Below are 20,169 nucleotides of genomic sequence, written 5' to 3' on the forward strand. Positions count from 1 at the left end.
CCCTGACCCTGACCCTGACCCTGACCCTGATCCTGACCCTGACCCTGATACAAGGCTGAAGAAGGCCACAGTGCCAGGCCCTGCTGTACCCACCCACCGTGGTCCAGCTCAGTCCCGCCCAGAGTGACAGCCGGGGTGCACTCTCGCCAGCCCTGCTGGAGTTGCTGTGGGCACGAGGCATAGGCGCCCTTCCAAAGCACATACAGACTGCCTATCCTGGCAGGGCTTTCAACTGCACATGATTTTTATACTTTCTTTTTTTTAAATATTTTTTACCAAAAAAAAGATTTTATACAAGCAATATATAACTGGATTTCTATAATCACTCGATGTGATACAGTATAAATATGCTATGGTTTGTTTGTTACGAACAGATATTCAGCAGTTATGGTGGTTGCGTGTAACTTCTAAGTACTGTAGTCTCTGGGTGTTGGGGATGGCAGGGGCGGGGTGCGGTGCATTTCCATCCTGGTAAACCCTTCATAGTACTCAGTTCTGTATTGCTCAGTACACATTACTCTTTTAAAAAAATATATAACTGCCACTGCTTGCCATCTGTGCACCACTGCCCCCCCTCCTCCCCTGCCACTGGTCGCCTCCTTCTGCAGGCAACAGGCATGGGGTATGATTGCTTGGCTGGCCGGGCCTCCCTCTGAGGGGCAATCGCTGGCCAACCCCACACACCTGCCACAGCATTGCTGGCCAGTGGCCTGGGCCTCCCTCTGTGGGGCGATCAATCTGGGGGCCCCGCCATTGATCGCCCCACAGAGGGAGGCCCAGGCCACTGGCCAGCAATGCTGTGGCAGGTGTGTGGGGTTGGCCAGCGATTGCCCCTCAGAGGGAGGCCCGGCCAGCCAAGCAATCATACCCCATGCCTGTTGCCTGCAGAAGGAGGCGACCAGTGGCAGGGGAGGAGGGGGGGCAGTGGTGCACAGATGGCAAGCAGTGGCAGTGGCAGGGCAGGGCCAGCTGCCAACAGCCAAGGGAAGGAAAGCCTGATAGGCCCTGATCTCAGGCCAGGCCTACGGACCCTACCTGAGGGGTCCCAGATTGCGAGAGGGTGCAGGTTGGGCTGAGGGACCCACCCAAGTGCACAAATTTTCATGCACTGGGCCTCTAGTTTTTCTCATAAAGATCTTATAAATATTTTGTTAGATTTATATCTAAGTATTTCATTCTTTTGGTGCCAATATAAATATTTTGCTTTAAATTTCGAATTATACTTGTTCATTGCTAGTATACAGAAACACAATTGACTTTTCTATATTGACCTTGTATCCTTTAACCTTGCTATAATTGCCTATTAGTTTCTACTTCTTTTGTCTGTTCTTTCATATTTTTATGTAGACAACTAGAGGCCCAGTGCATGAAATTCATTCATGAGGGGGTCCCCTCAGTCCAGTTTGCACCCTCTTCAATCCCGGACCCCTCGGGGGATGTCTGACTGCCGGTTTAGGCCCGATTGGGATCAGGCCTAAACCGGCAATCGGACATCCCTCTCACAATGTGGGGCCGCTGGCTCCTAACTGCTCACCTGCTTGCTTGCCTGCCTGATAGCCCCTAACTGGCCCCCCTGCCAGCATGATCATCCCTAACCACCTCTGCCTGCTGACCTGATTGCCCCTCACTGCCCCCTCTGCCACCTATGTAGCCCCCAACTTTCCCCCCTGCCAGCCTGGTCACCCACAACTGCCCCCCGCCTGCTGGCCTGGTCGCCCCTCACTGCCCCCCCGTCCGCTTGGTCACCCCACAAAGTCTGCTGCTCAGTTGTTTGGTCGTCCCTCAGTAACCACCCTGCTGGCTTGGTCACCCCACACAGCCTGCTGCTCAGTTGTTTGGTTGTCCCTCACTAACCCTCCTGCCAGCCTTGTTGCCCCACTCAGCCTGTTTGGTTGTTCATTTGGTTGTTTCGGATGTGACAGCCCCTGGCTCTTTATAAATATAGATTATATTTCTAAATGAAGACACTTTTATTTTTTCCTTCCTAATCTACATATTTTATGCTATTTTCTTTTCTTATTGAATTCACTAAGACTTCTAGTGTGATAGTAAATAGCAGTGATGAGAGAGAAACCCTTGTTTTGTTCCCCATTTTAGAGAGAAACAGATATTTTATCATTACTAAGTATAAAGTTAGCTTTATGTTTTCTGTGGATATTATTTATCAAGTTAAAAAAAATTCCTTTGTTTCTAATTTTCTGAGAATTTTTATTATTAATGGGTGTTGGAGTCTGTTGAATGCTTTTTTTGCATCTATTGGTATTATATATGATTTTTTTCTTTTTAACCTGTTGATGTGGTAGATTATCTCTCTCAATCTACACTAATAAAAGAGAAACATGGTAATTAGTGTATGACCGCTACCCTTCCCATTGGCTAATCAGCATATCCTTATGCAAATTAACTGTCAGCGAGGATGGCGGCCAGCAGCCAGGCAGCTGGAAGCGAACATGAGGCTTGCTTGCTCCGGTGACTGCAGACTCCAACGTTCCCCGCCTGCCTTGCCGGCCTCTGAGTTGCAACTCTAAGAAACTTTGTAACAAATATAGAAGCTAAACAAAATCGCTTCTTGGCCTTTTGGGTCCAGAAACCAGCTTTCAGCCTGCCGGGATCTCAGAGCTGAAGTTATACATTGTTTCGATTATAGAACGGCAAACAAACCAGATACGCAGCCTCAGAGCTAGAGCCAGAGCTAAAGCTGGCCCAGAATAAAATAAAACAAAGAGAAAAAAAGGAGCGGTTGGGAGCTTCAGTCAACAACCGCCAGCCTGAAAGCAGCCCTCAGCCCCTCACCCAGACTGGCCAGGCACCCCAGTGGGGACCCCCACCCTGAAGGGTGTGTGACCAGCTGCAAACAGCCATCATCCCCTCATCCAGGCTGGCCAGGCACCCCAGTGGGGACCCCCACCCTGAAGGGTGTGTGACCAGCTGCAAACAGCCATCATCCCCTCATCCAGGCTGGCCAGGCACCCCAGTGGGGACCCCCACCCTGAAGGGGGTGTGACCAGCTGCAAACAGCCATCATCCCCTCATCCAGGCTGGCCAGGCACCCCAGTGGGGACCCCCACCCTGAAGGGGGTGTGACCAGCTGCAAACAGCCATCATCCCCTCATCCAGGCTGGCCAGGCACCCCAGTGGGGACCCCCACCCTGAAGGGGGTGTGACCAGCTGCAAACAGCCATCATCCCCTCATCCAGGCTGGCCAGGCACCCCAGTGGGGACCCCCACCCTGAAGGGGGTGTGACCAGCTGCAAACAGCCATCATCCCCTCATCCAGGCTGGCCAGGCACCCCAGTGGGGACCCCCACCCTGAAGGGGGTGTGACCAGCTGCAAACAGCCATCATCCCCTCATCCAGGCTGGCCAGGCACCCCAGTGGGGACCCCCACCCTGAAGGGGGTGTGACCAGCTGCAAACAGCCATCATCCCCTCATCCAGGCTGGCCAGGCACCCCAGTGGGGACCCCCACCCTGAAGGGGGTGTGACCAGCTGCAAACAGCCATCATCCCCTCATCCAGGCTGGCCAGGCACCCCAGTGGGGACCCCCACCCTGAAGGGGGTGTGACCAGCTGCAAACAGCCATCATCCCCTCATCCAGGCTGGCCAGGCACCCCAGTGGGGACCCCCACCCTGAAGGGGGTGTGACCAGCTGCAAACAGCCATCATCCCAGGGCACAGGCCGGGCTGAGGGACCCCCCTTCCTCCCCCCCCCCGAGTGCACAAATTTTTGTGCATCGGGCCTCTAGTATATATATAAAAGCCAAGCAACCAGAACAATGGGGAATGACAGAATGACTGGATCGATCAGAACAACCGGTTGCTATGATGGGCACTGCAGTGGCCAACTCACCCCATTGGGGCCCCTAGTGGCACCCCCAACCTCTTGTGCGCTCCCCCAGTCAGCCCCACCCCCAACAAGCCCCCCCCTGATTGGGGTGTGGCCAGCTGGCCAACTGCCCATGGTTCCCCCCCACTCCCCGTTTGCCACCCCTATTGGCCCCCATTGGGGCGGGCTGGCCAGAACCCACCTGTGCATGAGTTTGTGCACCGGGCCTCTAGTATTAATAGATTTTCAAATGTTGAACCAGCCTTACATACCTCAAATAAATCCCATGTAGTCATGGGTATGATTCTTTTTGTATAAAGTTTGATTTTATTTGTTAATATTTTGCTAAGGATTTTTGCATCTATAATCATAACAAATATTAGTCTGTAATTTTCCTTCTTAGTAATGTCTTTTTTGGTTATTATTAAGATCATGCTGCTCAGTAGAATGAGTTAGAAAATATTCCCTTTGCTTTTATTTTCTGGAAGAGATTTTAAAGAATTGGTCTCTATCTTCTTTCACTTCCTTGCTGTGCATGCTTTTTGCAGAGCCCAAAGGTGCTGATGAAGGGTAGAGTGAAGAAGATAAGATTTGTAAGCACAGCTGAAACTCAGATGGGAAGTTAAGCTTTCCTGATACGACCTTATAATTTCTATGTTGGTGCCATTATATTATATAATATAATGGCACCAACCTTCCTAATTCCGCTACAAAAGCAGAGTTGAGCAGAGATACAGCAGAGACTGTAGAGCCTGCAAAGGTTAAAATATTTACTATGTGGCCCTTTATAGCAAAAGCGAGCTGACCCTTGCCCTGCTCACTTAGGAAGGTGGTTCTCAACCTTCCTAATGCCAAGACTTGTAAACTTTTAATACAGTTCCTCATGTTGTGGTGACCCCAACCATAAAATTATTTTCGTTGCTACTTCATAACTGTAATTTTGCTACTGTTATGAATCGTAATGGAAATATCTGATATGCTATATGTGTTTTCCAATGGTCACGACCCACAGGTTGAAAACTGCTGCATTATAACCTATTGATAACTAATCATTCCTCCTAGTAATGGCTCCACATGCAACATGCTTATTCTATATAGTCTAACTAGTTTATGAATACAGAAGGAGAAAGGTCTCGAAACAATTATTACAGATATAAACCAAAGAAACAGTGGGTAATGAGATATTGATTATGCATTAACTTGGTAAGCTCTGGTTGCAGATGTAATGTTACAACTCCATCAACAAATCATCTTAAAACAAAGTAAATGTTATGTTCAATAATGTCTGAAAACAAAGTAAAAATAGGTACTTTTTAATGTATTTGCATAGCATTTTAAAATTAACCACATGTCAGCCCTAGCTGGTTTGACTCAGTGGATAGAGCATTGGCCTGCGGACTGAAGGGTCCCAGGTTTGATTCCGGTCAAGGGCACATGCCCGGGGTTGCAGGCTTGATCCCCAGTAGGGGACATGCAGGAGGCAGCCGGTCAATGATTCTCTCTCATCATTGATGTTTCTGTTTCTCTCTCCCTCTCCCTTCCTCTCTGAAATCAATAAAATATATTTTAAAAAATTAACCACATGTCAGAATAAGACAAACCACCACCACTTTTACTCCATTTCCAGATCTGAAAGTTGAGGATCATAATCTGGTAGGATTTTTAAGAGAATAAGATAATTTTATTTTTTTTATTTTATTATCTACTGTTTTAATTATTTCAGTGGATACAAAAAATGAGTCAAACACAGCTCTTGCCTCAGATAGCTTGTACTTTAGGAAATGATGATACAGTTACAAATATCATTATAAAACAAAGGTCAGCAAGCTAGGTGACTTGAAGAGGGTACCAGCACTGCAGCAGGGCAAGGGTCAGCTCACTTTTACTATAACGGGCCACATAGTAAATATTTTAACCTTTGCAGGCTCTACAGTCTCTGCTGTATCTCTGCTCAACTCTGCTTTTGTAGCACAAATGCAACCATAGACAATGCATACAAGAATGAGCATGGCTGTGTCCCAATAAATATTTATAAAACCAGGTGGCTGGGAGGATTTGTTTTGTGGGTTGTAATTTGCCAAGCCCTGCTCCAGGGTCTCAAAGGAAAGAGGCAAAAATATTTTGAAAAATAGTTTTCAGATTATAGAGCTCTGTTAGAATGTAAAGTTATTATTCATTGAGTTTATTGAAGACTGGTACAGTGTCTAACTTGATGTTAATGCACAGCTAATAGTCCCTGGCTGATAAGCCAATTTGTTGTCAGGTGAAGCAAGGGAGTCTGACTACAATAATTAAGGATAATAAACCACACTCATCCTTTTCTTAGAGGAAAGGGAAGAGGAAATACATCGTTATTTTTTTAAAATCTTTTCCGAAGGGCTTTATCTTCCCAAGAGTTTAGCAAATTTTAAATACATCTTTGTCACTTCTCCATGATGAACTTGGGGATTTAATCAAATTCCCAACTTAATATGAGAACCTACTAACCCTCCCCCTCCCCACCTCTGTTAATTGTTCTTGAATCCTAACCCTTCCTGGTGCTAAGTCAGGAGTCAGGAGTTCTGAAAGCTCAGCCAACAGTACCTCAGTTTGGCAAGTCTCCCCATGTTCTAACTCTGTCTTTTTCTCTTCCTCTTTCTCACTCAGTGATTTAAATTCATTTAAGTTTGTTTCTCTTCAAAACTGTTTCCGATTTTCAGGCTTTAGCAAGTAGGTCTTTTGTCTCTCACATTTGGAGCCAAGTAGATGGCTTTTAGCTGTTCAATGGAACATCATATCTTATCATCATGAGACTAAACAGCTGCAAGTTTTTAAATTGAGGGGTTTGCCCACAAGAGTGGTCTCTAAGGCAGTCTGATCTCTATGTTCTCTACCACTGTATTTTCAGATTTGGCTCCTTGGACCACAAATCTGTTTTAACAGCTTAGACATCTTGACAACTATTTTCTGTAACATATGCAGAGTAGATGTGCAAAATGTTAGCAACCTATTTACCCCATGGTGGAAACCATTAGCACACAAGTGGTTCAACTGGAATTATGCATGTTTTTCACTCATTATAATTGGTTAACATCATTTAATTGCTCTGTCCCTTTAGATAGATGCAGCTCACTGGAAAGTATGATTTCCACTGTTTCACAACAACAAAAGCTTTGCAGGGAATTCATATGCGAGGAATAGCAGAAACTTCCATTGCTATATCAATTACCGCTCTGCAGAATTTCAGGATCCAACAAATCTTTTCATCCTGTTCTTAAAAGCATCGTATTACTAAGAATAGGTGTGCTTCATCTTTTTAAGAAGGTTCATCTGCATGCATCTTATATTTATTGCTTCTCACTTTAAATCATCTTCCAAGGTTTATTTTAAATATGAAATGTCTCTTAACTAATCTAGATAAAAATCAGTAACCCATTTTACAATTATTTTCTTGGTGATTTTTCACCAATACTTTCCATTCTTTTAAGAGCTTTATTTCTGCCAGACAGCTAGGTGAAGGTCTGCAATCCATACCTCATACTTGACATTCCAATTCTGCAGAGTACATTTAATGCCTACTTTCATATCAGTAACTGATTATAATCTCTTAGTGGGTAGGAACCAGAGCTGTTTAATTTTCTATGTGCGGCTCTCAGATAGCAACGAGTTCAGGGATTCACCAAACACATATATTTGAAGAATGATAAATAGTTTTTGCAAAAAAAAAACACCCAGTAAAGTGAAAAATTATCAATTTTATCCCATCTTAAATTCAGAGAGAGAGAAAAAAAAATAAAAGAAGATGCAGGTATACTTGTCTTGGTCAAGGAAGGTCCTTGCCTGCACAGATTATAAAATATATATAATCATGAGGGCATCCCCCTGGCATATGCACCAACCTGATAATAAAATTTGAAATCATATTTTACAAGAAACATTTACTGCTCCAGCAGGAGAATATTGAGTTTTATAACTGGAAAGTGGACTCAAAAGGTTGTTAAGAGTTTTCCAAGTCTTAGCTAATGAGCCACATTTAAGTAAAGGATATTCTTATCCTTACTGTGAAAACTAGAAGATGCTCTAAATTATTAAAACTGTGACTTGTGGGCATGTTAGCCAGTATCCCAAGGCAAATGCATATGAGGAAAACCATTTGAAGTATCATAACTGGCAGCAGAGACTAGAGACTATGAGGGGAGGAATGTCCAGAGGACTCTGTTCTATAATTTAAATGATAAGGGAAGGGTTGGGAAGGGCTTGTTGTGCACATTTTTCCTGTTGTGTCTCCTTGTCTTTTTCTTTATATAAGGATGTACACATTTAACTAAATATTTCTAAATAAGAAAATAAATGTGAGGAGGAGAATTTTATCACCATAAAATTATAGAATTTGGGAGTGGTGGGGGAATAGACCAGAGAAGCATTCACTAATAATTTCTTATTTTTGATAGATACAAATTTGTGTATATCAGAATAATAATAAGTGGAAGAGTTATTTAGACATATCATTTGACTTTGAGGATTTTTAAATTTTACTATGATTAGAGATATAAATTGGTTCTACTTTGTCAGCATTGGTTAGTTATTAACAAACTGTAAACTTTTAACTGTTAAGTTTTATAAATAGTTATTGAATTTGTTACTAATAGGGATATTGAGCTGGATTAGCATTAGATACTACCCTCAAGGTATATGTGAGTTCCAGTTGCTCCGTATCCTTGCCATCACCTGGTAGGCTTAGTCTTTTTAAGTCTACTAATAGGGTATACAGATATCTCATTATGGTTTTAATTTGAATTTAATTAATGAATAATGATGATGAGCATTTTTTGTGTGCTTACTTATACTTAATTTAACATTTTTAGTCTGTTCATATTATTTTTATTGGGTTATTCTTACTACTGAGCTTTGGGAGAGCATTCTATATTACTGTGAAGCCCTCCCCGCCCCCTTTTTTTGGTCAGATAATGGTGTCTCTTTAAAGAAGAAGTCCTTCATTTTGATGTTCATTTTCTATTTTTTAAATGTATTATACTTTTGTGTTGTATCTAAGATATCATTTCCCAACCCAAGGTCATGATGATTTTCTCCTATGTTTTATTCTAGAAATTTTATAATTTTAAGTCTTTCATGTATGTCTATGATCTGCTTTGAATTAGTTTTTGTGTATGATGCGAGTAGTAATCAAAGTTCAGTTTTGTACATGGATACCCAATTATTCTAGCATCATTTAATGAAATCACTATCTTTTTTTTCACTGAAACACCTTTGTAGCTTTTAAAAAAATCAATTGGCAATATAAGTGTGTGATTTCTTTTGAACTTTATTCAGTTCCCTTCATCTATTTGTATATATTTATGTCAGTACCATATAGTGATTTATGGAGTCAGGTAATGTCAGTTCTCCCACTATGTTTCTCTTTTTCAAAGTTGTTTTGGCTATTTTAGTTCCTTTACTATTATATATGAATTTTAGAAAATCTTGTCTGTATCTAAAAGAAAGGCTGCTATGATTTTATTGGGATATTGTTGAATGTATAGATCAAATCTGGGAGAATTAACATTTTAATAATATTGAGTTTTCTTATTAATGAGTACAGTATATTCTCCATTTATATAGGTCTATTTTGATTTCTTTCAGCAGTACTTTATAATTTTCAGCATAAAGTCTTATATGTCTTTCAATAAATTTTTACCAAATTTTAATAATTTGAAAATATTTAAAATAGTATTTAAAAGTTTTGATTTCCAATTTCTCATTGATTTTGATGTATAGATCTTGTATTGCAAAGTCTTGCTAAACTCTCTTATTAGTTGCGGTAACTTTTTTAATAATTTCAATTGGATATCTTATGGAGATGATAGTATCATCTGAGAAAAAAAGATAGTTTATTTCTTCCTTTCCAGTATTGATGCTTTCTATTTCTTTGGATTGCCTTAGTACTTGAAAGAACATCAAGTATAAAATTTAATAAAAGTGATGAGAACAGACATTCTTACCTTGTTCCTGATCTCAGGGTGAAAGCATTGTCTTTTACCTTTGTGATATTAGCTATAGGTTTTTCAATGATACCCATTATGAGGATGAGCAAATTCTCCCTATTCCTAATTTACTGAGGGTTTTTATTTAGGAATAAATTTGGAATATTATCAAAAGTTTATTTTGTATGTATTGAGATGATCATATAGTTTAACTTTTTTAGTCTCTTAATATGGTGAATTACATTGATTTTCTAATTTAAAACCAACCATTCATTCAGGGGATAAATCACATTAGGCCATGCCATATTATATTTTTATATTGTTGTATTTACTAGTATTTGCTAAATTATTTTAAAGAAATTTTTGCATCTGTGTTTATGAGGGAAATTTTTTCTCTTGAAATGCTTTTGTGTGTTTGATATTGAAATAATGTTGGCCTCATTGAACAGGTTAGGAAGTATTCATATCTCTTTGATTTTCTGGGAGAGTTTGTATAGAATTGTAGAAAAATAAATCAAAAATTTATATAAAAATGTCAATATAATTAACAAACCTTTAATTGGATTTCTAAGAAAATAAGGAGATGCTCAAATAACTAAAATCTACACTAATAAAAGACAAACATGCAAATTGACAGTACCTTCACTACGCCTTAAGCCACGCCCACCAGCCAATCAGAGCAGCTATATGCAAATTACCCCAACCAAGATGGCGGGTAATTTGCATATACCAGCTGGGAGCAAAGACTGAAGACAACATGGAAGCGATGCACTACAAAAAGGAGCACAGTAGAGGCAGCAGAGACAGGAACAGAGCCAAGGCTGCGGAGGCGGGAGGTGGGAGAGTAAACCCAGCTGGAGCGGCTGGGAGTGGGAGGGCAAACCCAGCCGCAGCAGCCTGGAGCAGAAGGGGAAACCCAGACGCAGTGGCTGGGAGCGGGAGCAAAGCCCACCTCAGGGGGTTTCGCTCCCTTCTCTGCTTCGCTCCAGCTGCAGGAAGCCCTATTCTTACAGGAATCTTCCTGCAATGGGCCTCTAGTCATAAATAAAAGAGAGTACATCATGAGCAACTTTTTATAAATAAAATGTATCATAAGGGAATACACAACTGTATACCAACAAATTAGATAACTTGGATGAAACAGACAAAATTATAGAAAGGCATAAATTACTGAAATTGACTCAAAAAGATATAGAAAATCTGAATAAACCTGTAACACGGTTAAATAAGTAATTTTAAAACTTCCTAGAAGAAAAGTTCAGGCCCAGATAGCTTTTATAGTGAATTCTACCAAACATTTAAAAAATGACCACCAACCCTTCACAAACTCTTTCAGAAAATAAGAGGGAACATTTTCCAATTCATTCCATTAGTTCAATATTTATTTAATACAAAACCAGACTACAATATTGCAATGAAAGAAAACTACAGACCAGCATTTCTTATGAATGTAGAAGCAAAATTCCTCAGCAAAATATTAGCAAACTGAGTTCAGCAATATATAGAAAATTATGCATCCATGAGCAAGAGGAATTTTTTTATAGGAATTTAAGGTTGGCATAATAGCTGATAAACCATCAATGTAATATGCCATATTACTAAATAAAGAACTACAACCATATCATCATGTTAATCAATGCAGAAAAATTGAAAATATTCAACTTTTGCATGATAAAAATACTCAAAAAACTGTGAATAAAGAGAATGTCAAACAGATAAAAAGCACATATGAAAAACCCACAGCTAACCCCATAGTTAATGGTGATAAAATGAATGGTTTTCCTCAAAGATTGGGAAATGACATGTATGTCTGCTCTTACTAGTTCTATTCCACATAGTACTTCCATTGTTTGAATATACAACATTTTATTCATCCATTCACCAATAGATGAACATTTGGGTTGTTTCTACTTTTTGGCTACTGATCATTTGTCCAAGGTTTTCGGTGAACCTATTTTCATTTCTCTTGGATTTATAGTTAGAAGTGTAATTATTGGGTCATATGGTAAACTATATGACCCAATTATTTTCCAAAGTGGCTGCCCCTTTTTACATTCTCACCAATAATGTAGGAGGGTCCCAGTTTCTCCATATCCTCAGTTCATCCTTGTGTGTGTGAAGTACAATCTCATTGTGGGTTTGATTTGTATTTCCCTAATGGCTAATGATGAGCATCTTTTCATGTGCTTACTGGCCTGTGTTTATCTTTTTTCAGAGAAATGTTTCTTTAGATCCTCTACCTATATTTTAATTGGAATGTTTATTTATTATTGAGTTGTAAGAGTTCTTTACATATTATATATTCTCATATATTCTGGATTTGAATCCCCTGTCAGATATATGATTTGAAATATTTACTCTTTATCTGTAAGTTGTCCTTTTAGTCTCTTCTTGTTCTGTCTGTAGCATGAAAGTTTTTAGCTTATATGAAATCCAGTTTATCTTTTTCTCTATTATCACTTTTGCTGTCATATCTGAGAAACCATCACCTAACTCAAGGTAATAAAGATGTATGCCTGTTTTCTTCTGAATGTTGATAAATGAATAAATAACAATCTGAGTTAAATTGTTATTTGTTGATGTAGAGGGACTATATGGTTTCTCTAGAGTAACTAAGTAGGAAGTATTTGTAAAATTCATAAGTAATATGACTCTAAAGAGAAAAAAATAAGTCAATGAAAGACCTAAGGGAAAAGTCAAATAAAATTAAAACATAAATATAAATATATATTGAAAGAGAATTACAAGTTTGGTCCAACTTAGTATTTTAAATTAGTGCTAACAATCCTAAGTCTATATAGTAAAAAAGATGTAATTCTTTAATAATTTACAAAAAAAGTAGTTTAACCTAATTTAGACAAAGAAATCAATTGTTAGATATGATTTATTTATAAGCTGGTCATTTAATACATAAAGCTGTGCTTATACTATCCAAAATATTCAAGGGGAGCAGAATATAATTAATAGTTAATCAATACATAACAAGTAAAACTAACAGGTATAATTATTTTTCCCCAAAGATTATTTTATGGAATCAGTTGACCAAATCGACCAGTTGCTTTGCAATCTGAAAAGTAAACCAAAACCATTTAATAGGTCTCCGGGTCTCCAGAATACAGTTAATAACCTTCTCCTCCTCCTCCTCCTCCTCCTAAATTCTCACCCAAGGATATTTTCCCATGGATTTTTAGATAATGTGGAAGACAGGGGGAGTGAAAGAGAGAGAAACACTTATGTGAGAGAGACACATCTAATTATTGTCGCCCACATGTGCCCCGACCAGGGCTGGGGTTCAAACCTGCAACAGAGGGAAGTGCCTTTGAGTGGAATTGAGCAAGGATCTTTTAGTCCACAGGTCAATGCTCTATCCACTGAGTCAAACCAGCCAGGGCTAATGTTATTATTCTTGTTATTTTATGTCTTGAGAAAAGAAAAAAAAATTGCCCTGATCAGTGTGGCTCAGTTGGTTGAGTATCATCCTGTGCACCAGAAGGTCGCTGGTTCAATTCTGGTTGGGACACATAACTGGGTTGTGAGCTGGGTCCCCAGTAGGGGGCATGCAGGATGCAGCCCAAGATGTTTCTCTCTCTCTCTCTCTCTCTTCTCCATACCTCTCTCTTTAAAATCCATAAAAACGTATTTTAAAAAAAGAATTATAAGATAATACCACATATAATTCAATAGAAATAAAAAGAAAAAAAATGACTAAGAAATGTGGAAAAAGCTAGTATTATTAATTTAATGTAATTCATTTTTCTATAATACCAGAGGCTTGTAGTAAATACCATATGTAATTTCTTATACTGAAGAAGGAATGGGAATCAATTTGAGTTGTGAATATTTAGTCATCCTATTTGGGCCTAGTGAAAAATATCACACATACACAAAATTATGCCACAATCACATAATTAGGAAATCTCTCAAGTGGAGATTTAGAAGATAGAGGGGGAAAAATACAGAAGCTACTTTGAATTCCACAATAGAAAAAATTGCCATGGTACACTGCAAACTAACCAGAGCATATCCAATGCTGCAAAACTACTACTATAAATAAACACACAGATCCACACGTACTCAGATTTGATGGCCTTTCTTCTATATGATGGAGTGTGCTGAACTCTATGCTCAAGTATCTCCTGAATGTCACTACATTTTAGAGGTTCAGGCAATTTTCCTCCTTCAGGATTTCTAAAAAGTAAGCACTTGCTTTCCTTTCTTCTCTGGCCCCTAAAAGTATAAATGCACAAATGCATATACTATGTATTATTAATATAAAATATTTTAAATTATAGATCATCTCCTAATTTCATGTTATCTTTAACTCATTCAATAGTAACACACCAGGAAATAGAATGGGAAAAGAAAGATCTAATAAAAGAGAATGAAGTCATAACAAAAAGCTAAACATCTTTTCAACCTAGAACACTCATTTTCTCACCTGGAACAAGGATTATGAAATGGTGATGTCCAGGCCCAATCTATCCTCAAGTGTGTTTCTTCCCCCTACCCCATCCTTTTATAAAGGAGTGCAAATGTTTTCAAAACATGTTGAGTTGGTTGCCAGCATTTGGAAAGCAGACGTTTCAAGTAAAAATCCAGGTTCCTGGCATCTTTTTAAGAAATGGGAAGATCTGGAAACAGACCTAAATTCTTTAAGGCACCCATTGGCTAGCCAGCTCTGGCAGTAGGGGCACCATCCCTGGGTACGGCCTGAGCCTCTCCAGATTACTGCTGAATCCATTCTGCCCACCTCACTCATATATTATATTCCCTGCCTGACCCCTGTGAGCATTTGGGTTTACGTCCATTTTTTAGACCCAAATGAACCGTTTTCTTCTGTTTTACAGCCAACAATTCTCTCAGCATTTAATTAAAATAAATTATAAGCCTAGGAGCAGTTGTGTTTCAGAAATGAAAAGAAATTTTTAATACTGTTTTCACAGTTAATATGGAATCACTGAGTAAATTATTGCCATGCTTAGAGCTTCTTTAGGACCCTGTCCAGGAAGGAATGTAGAAAGTCATTCTTGTTTTCATATGAATTGCTGAAATAGAGCCTCCATTTAAAGTATTGGAAGAAATGAGAAAAGTGATATGTATTTCGGTGTTCTGAACAGCATGACAAAACAAGTGAAAACAGGTGTGCAAACAGCAGTAGGAAGTAATCAAAAACAAGATTGCGAAGATCACAAAGGCCATTGGTACATTATGATGGCCTAGAGCAACAACTGAAACACTGCTCTTGTAGTCATTGCCTCTCCAGACTTCAGTATTCATTTTTCCTTATGAATTAATTTTTTTTAAAAAAAGTATAAAAGACTTTTGCCTTTTCTATGAACACTTTGAAATAGCTTGCACTGATATGTGGCTTAATCGAGAGCAGTGATCCTGGTTGAAATATAAAACCAAAATCAAAACGTGCTTTTGAAAGTATTATAGTTCTAAAGAAACTGCAAGCCATAAAGTTGAAAACTCCTCTGTTTATGGAATATATCTTTCACATTTAAGGAAAATTCTAGATCCCAGGAAAATCTTTGAAAGATATCAAATTTAAAGACCCTAAGCTCTCCTCGGATGCTTTACAACATCAACCTTTTTAAAGTTTTGATCTGAAGTCAGGTAAACCTCTGAGGTAGAAATTTCATTGAAACTGAAAATGGCAAGCAAAATGAAACACAGGTAGGTGCTAACAGAGCACAAGTGTAATTGAAGCTCACTGACCTTTACTCCCAAAACTCCCAAGGATGCACAGCTGTGGGCATGTCTGCATATAATGCTTTTGTTATGAGAACACATACCATGGAGTTTGATTGCCTTGAAAGAGCATGCAAGTAGAACATAGGTATGGATCACCAGAATGGGTTTTCAAAAACATTGACATTACAAACATTATCTTGGCTGGTTTCATTTCCCTCCTCCTCCACCTCCTCCTCCTCCTCTTCCTCCTCCTCCTCCTCTTCTTCTTCTTCTTTTTCTTTTTCTTCTTCGTAATTTAACTTTTAGGTTTCTAAACACTCCTTCAGTTAAATCAATAAAATGATAAAAAGCTTTCACATGAACTGAAACTTTAAAAGGACACGAATAATTGCTAGAAAAGCCTGCGCATTACCAAGGGTACAAACAAAAGAAGTAGCTTGAAACTCTCAGAATAATGTCCATTTGGTTAAAAACTCCAACTAACTTGTCTGATACCTACACATATGCACATCATCAAAAAAGAGTGCTTTTAAATTTATCATGCAACCAGGAAGGTCAATAGCAAGAGAATAGGCTTATTGTTGGGAAAGATGATAACAGATAACAGAGGGGACAACAACCCACTCAACTCTGTTTTACTTTCATCTAAGAAAAATACCTTCAAATTTCTGACCAGAAAATGTGAGGACATAGGAAGAAAGCACTAAACTCAGATTAATTTATGCCTGGAAGTTGCATATTATTTCACAGCCACTACAATTAATCATGGAGAGAGATGAAAAATGGGATTGATGTCACAAAACTAAAAATGAGCAAATATCCAAATCTTCCAAAAAGCAAAGATGTGAAAACTTAATATCAACTGGGTAGTAAATAGCTTTCGGAAAAGATATAATAATTATTAGTAATAAGCACACATAATTTATGTCTAAGATATAATAATAGAAGAATCTCAAATTTGGTAGCTTGAGTTAAAACTACAGGTTCTTTTTAAGAGGTAATTAGTATGTTGATATCTCAGGAAAATATTGTAGAATAATTAATTTCTTAAAACATTTGTCAAGATCTCCCATGAATTTCCTGAAGAAACTGTTTATAATTCAAAGTATATGACATGGGTATAATAATAACAGAAAGTTATCACAAGACAAAATAACTGGCACGAGGACTGAAAACAATATTTAATGACTCTAATGTTTATAGATTACTAGAGGCCCAGTGCATGAATTCGAGCACGGCGGGCAGGGAAGGGTAGGTAGGGACCACAGGAGGATGGCCAACAGGCCCCAATCTAGTTGTGTAGATGTGCTGAGGTAGTGGCAAGCAAAGACCACAGACAGAGCGCCCCAAAACAGCCTGAACACCAGCTACCCTCTGAGGTGGAAATACAGCTCGACGTTGCTGCCCGCAGTCAGGCGGCCTCACTCTCTCTGGGGCGGAGGTGCTGACAGACAGGTTGTCTCTCCTACCTCAGTCGCACATTTTCTTGAGGCTCTGCCCCAAGCATGATAGGTAGCTGACTTTGGCCAATGGTGGCACACCGCCGTAGGAGCACTAGCTAATCAGCAGTTGGGAGCCTGGAAAGGCATGAAGCCAAGCTAGAAGTGGCTGAAGGGGGCAGGAAGCTGTGTGGTGCACTCTGTGGGGTGGCAGAGGTAAGATGGTGGTGGTGCTTACTTTACGTCTTTTCATTTAGGCTGCTGCCTTGCCCCCTTTTGCTCCCTCTGACCTGCTACTCTGTCTCGATCAGCATCAAGGTTGCCCTCCTACAGGCTTCCTAGACCCAGATTCTCTGGTGCCTGGAGCCTTAGCCAGGGGGAAGGACCAGCCTGGGGGAGGGACCATGGGAGGTTGGCCAGCATGGGAGGTTGGCTGTGGGAGCACACTGACCACCAGGGGGCAGCTCCTGAGTTAAGTGTCTGCCCCCTGGTGGTTAGTGCACTTCATTGCGGCTGTTTGACCAGTCGTTCCAGTCGTTCAGTCATAATGGTCGCTTAGGCTTTTATATATATAGATAGCACAAAGCATAACAATAAAGAAAGTCAATTTGAGAATGTAAAACCAATGATACAGCTACATAAGTGAGTTAAAGACCACTAAGCCAGAGAGGAAAGGGTGGTGGGGGCACAGGACAGGCACTCAGGCTATTATAGAGTTGGGGGTGGGACTCATCTCTCTGAACAGCTGTGAAAAAATTTTAGACAAAAACAGAGCATTCAAAAATTTATTTTTCACCTTTCAGAAGAATAGAAATAATAAGGGAAATTGTTGCTCCTTATTTCATTTTTACCAATATGAAAAAATCAGTTAGTTTAATTGAAATGGCAGAAGCTCGGGGGAAATGTAGTTACTTCAAAATGTATTAGACCTCCCCTGTATCTAACCCTTCTAGAGAATTAAAAATATATATATTGTGGCTATAGTAGAAATCCCATTTCTGCATTACCTAATTTTATGTCAATATTAAATTCTTTTCACAATTTAATATTTAAGTATCCTAGGCCCTTGTAATAAACAAAGTTTAATACTTCAACCAAAACACATCCTTTTGCTTTTTGCAAATGTGCATCTATGTCAAGATGCATGGCAGAAAAAAGAAAACATTCTTTAAAATTCTAAAGAAAAATAATACTTTGTGTTGTGGCTTGTTTTGGAGGAAATAATGCAAGCACAATTGTACTGGCAACCTTAGTAATAGCTGCTGTATACACTCTAAAATATTAGTGGCTTAGAAAATAGAAGTATAGTTCTCAGTCATTTAAAGTTCAGGCATTAGTGGTTGGGGTAGGGCAGGTTGTTCAAGGGGTGGGAAGGAAGCTCTGCTCCAGTCAATCATTCAGCATCCCAGGCAGATAGAGGCTCTGTTTATCTGCATGGCTTGATTTCTGAGATTGGACTGAGTGTCAAGAAAGGGGGCATGGAGGAGTATATGGGAAGTTTCTATTGACTAGTCCTGGAAATGATATATATCCTTGTGCCCAGATTTCATTGGCTACAGTTGTATAGCTATATTCCATTGACCACATAGATGCAAGGGGAACTTGGACTTATAAACACTGTCTGGACAAGTAATTCTCTGCAACAGTTCTGAAACCATAGATAGGAGCATGAGTCTTTGATTGAAAACCAGTTATGTGTGCCACACTTACATGGAGCTATTCTGATGTAGATAATTCAAAATCTGTTAATGTGCAGATAATATGTTTCTTTGCTGACGTTTATCACTGTTTATTCTCTGAAGAGTAGAAATCCATTGAGAAACATTAAATGTTATTAGTTTAATGAGGAAAATTGTTTTTAATGTTTTCAGAGGCACCGTTATTAAGCAATATCAAACATTTAACCTATCTCATTGAATTGTAGAATTTTAGAACTAGAAGAAACCTTGGAGAATGCCTAGTGCCACACCATTTTCTAACAGGTAGAGTCACATGTTGGATATTATTCAGTTAGGCTATAAATTTATTGTTGAATGAAGAAATACAGGGTGGGGCAAAAGTAGGTTTACAGCAGTTCACATGGAAAATATCACAATAATTAATAAATAATACAAGATTAAACTCTGCGTTTCACATATTCACAACTGTAAACCTACTTTTGCCCCACTGTGTATATGAAACCACTCTTTTTCCTGTGAATACTGTGAATAAATGAAACCCACAGAAAAAGATAGGCACTTAATGAGTCATGTTAACTGTTTCAAGCTTCTACATTACTAGACATATCCTCATTCTGACATTGTGCAGTGTGAAAAGGGACAATGATAATTTTTCAGCTTGTCCCATGTGCCTGTGTTATTTGATTTATGTGCTGTACCTGCCTCCTATGACACTGTCTGAATTCATAAATCTGAGTAAAAGAACAGGGACCCATAACTCAAAGAGGATGAGATAGGCTAAACCCTGAGGCTGAGAATGTACTGTGGAGTCAGAACTCTGTTCCCTTATGAATACTCATGGGTAGCAAATTTGCTAAAGGTTAAGAATTCATCACAATGGGTCCCAGTCAGGATACATGTCAGGGTTCCAAGAATAGGTTTTATTATTATTATTTTTTACTTCCAACTTTTGTGTAATCCACATAATTTTTGTTGTTTTGCTTTTAAAAAATAAGGTAAACTCGATACAGTCCGGTATTCTAATGTATACCTTGCATCATGCATGCCTATTTGGCGGTGCCTACCATATGCAGGATTCTGTCCTCTATAGGTATTATGGGGAGAGAAAAAATTATAGGACACAGAATATAAGCTCTCAAATTTATCATGTAGTCAAGGATATGACAACTCATGAAACAATAATGAAAGTATGTGGGCGATATATGGAAAGGGTCTTAGGGATATAAAACATTTGAAAGTACAGAAACTCAGAAGAGGAAGAGTTCAGTGAGATAGTACAGGACCATGTAGTATAAGCAAGACGAGTAATAAGTGTGTGCTGCAAACAAGCTGCTTTATATTCATGAAAAGCTTTTGGAGGAGCCAAATCTTATCATTTCTGAAATCTTTGATCTGCCTTCCTTTTAGTCCTTATTATAATTAGTTCTGTATCTCCATATTTATTATAACTTATACTAAAAATATGAGATTTATATTTTATTTTATTCTGTCACAAACAGTAGCCTCATCTCTGTCCAGTGACAAACAGATGACCTGGCTTTCAGGACGTGAAGGTTAGGCATAACCTTA

The sequence above is a fragment of the Myotis brandtii genome, unplaced genomic scaffold, assembly GCF_000412655.1.
Source record: "Myotis brandtii unplaced genomic scaffold, ASM41265v1 scaffold405, whole genome shotgun sequence".
Classification (NCBI taxonomy): Eukaryota; Metazoa; Chordata; class Mammalia; order Chiroptera; family Vespertilionidae; genus Myotis; species Myotis brandtii.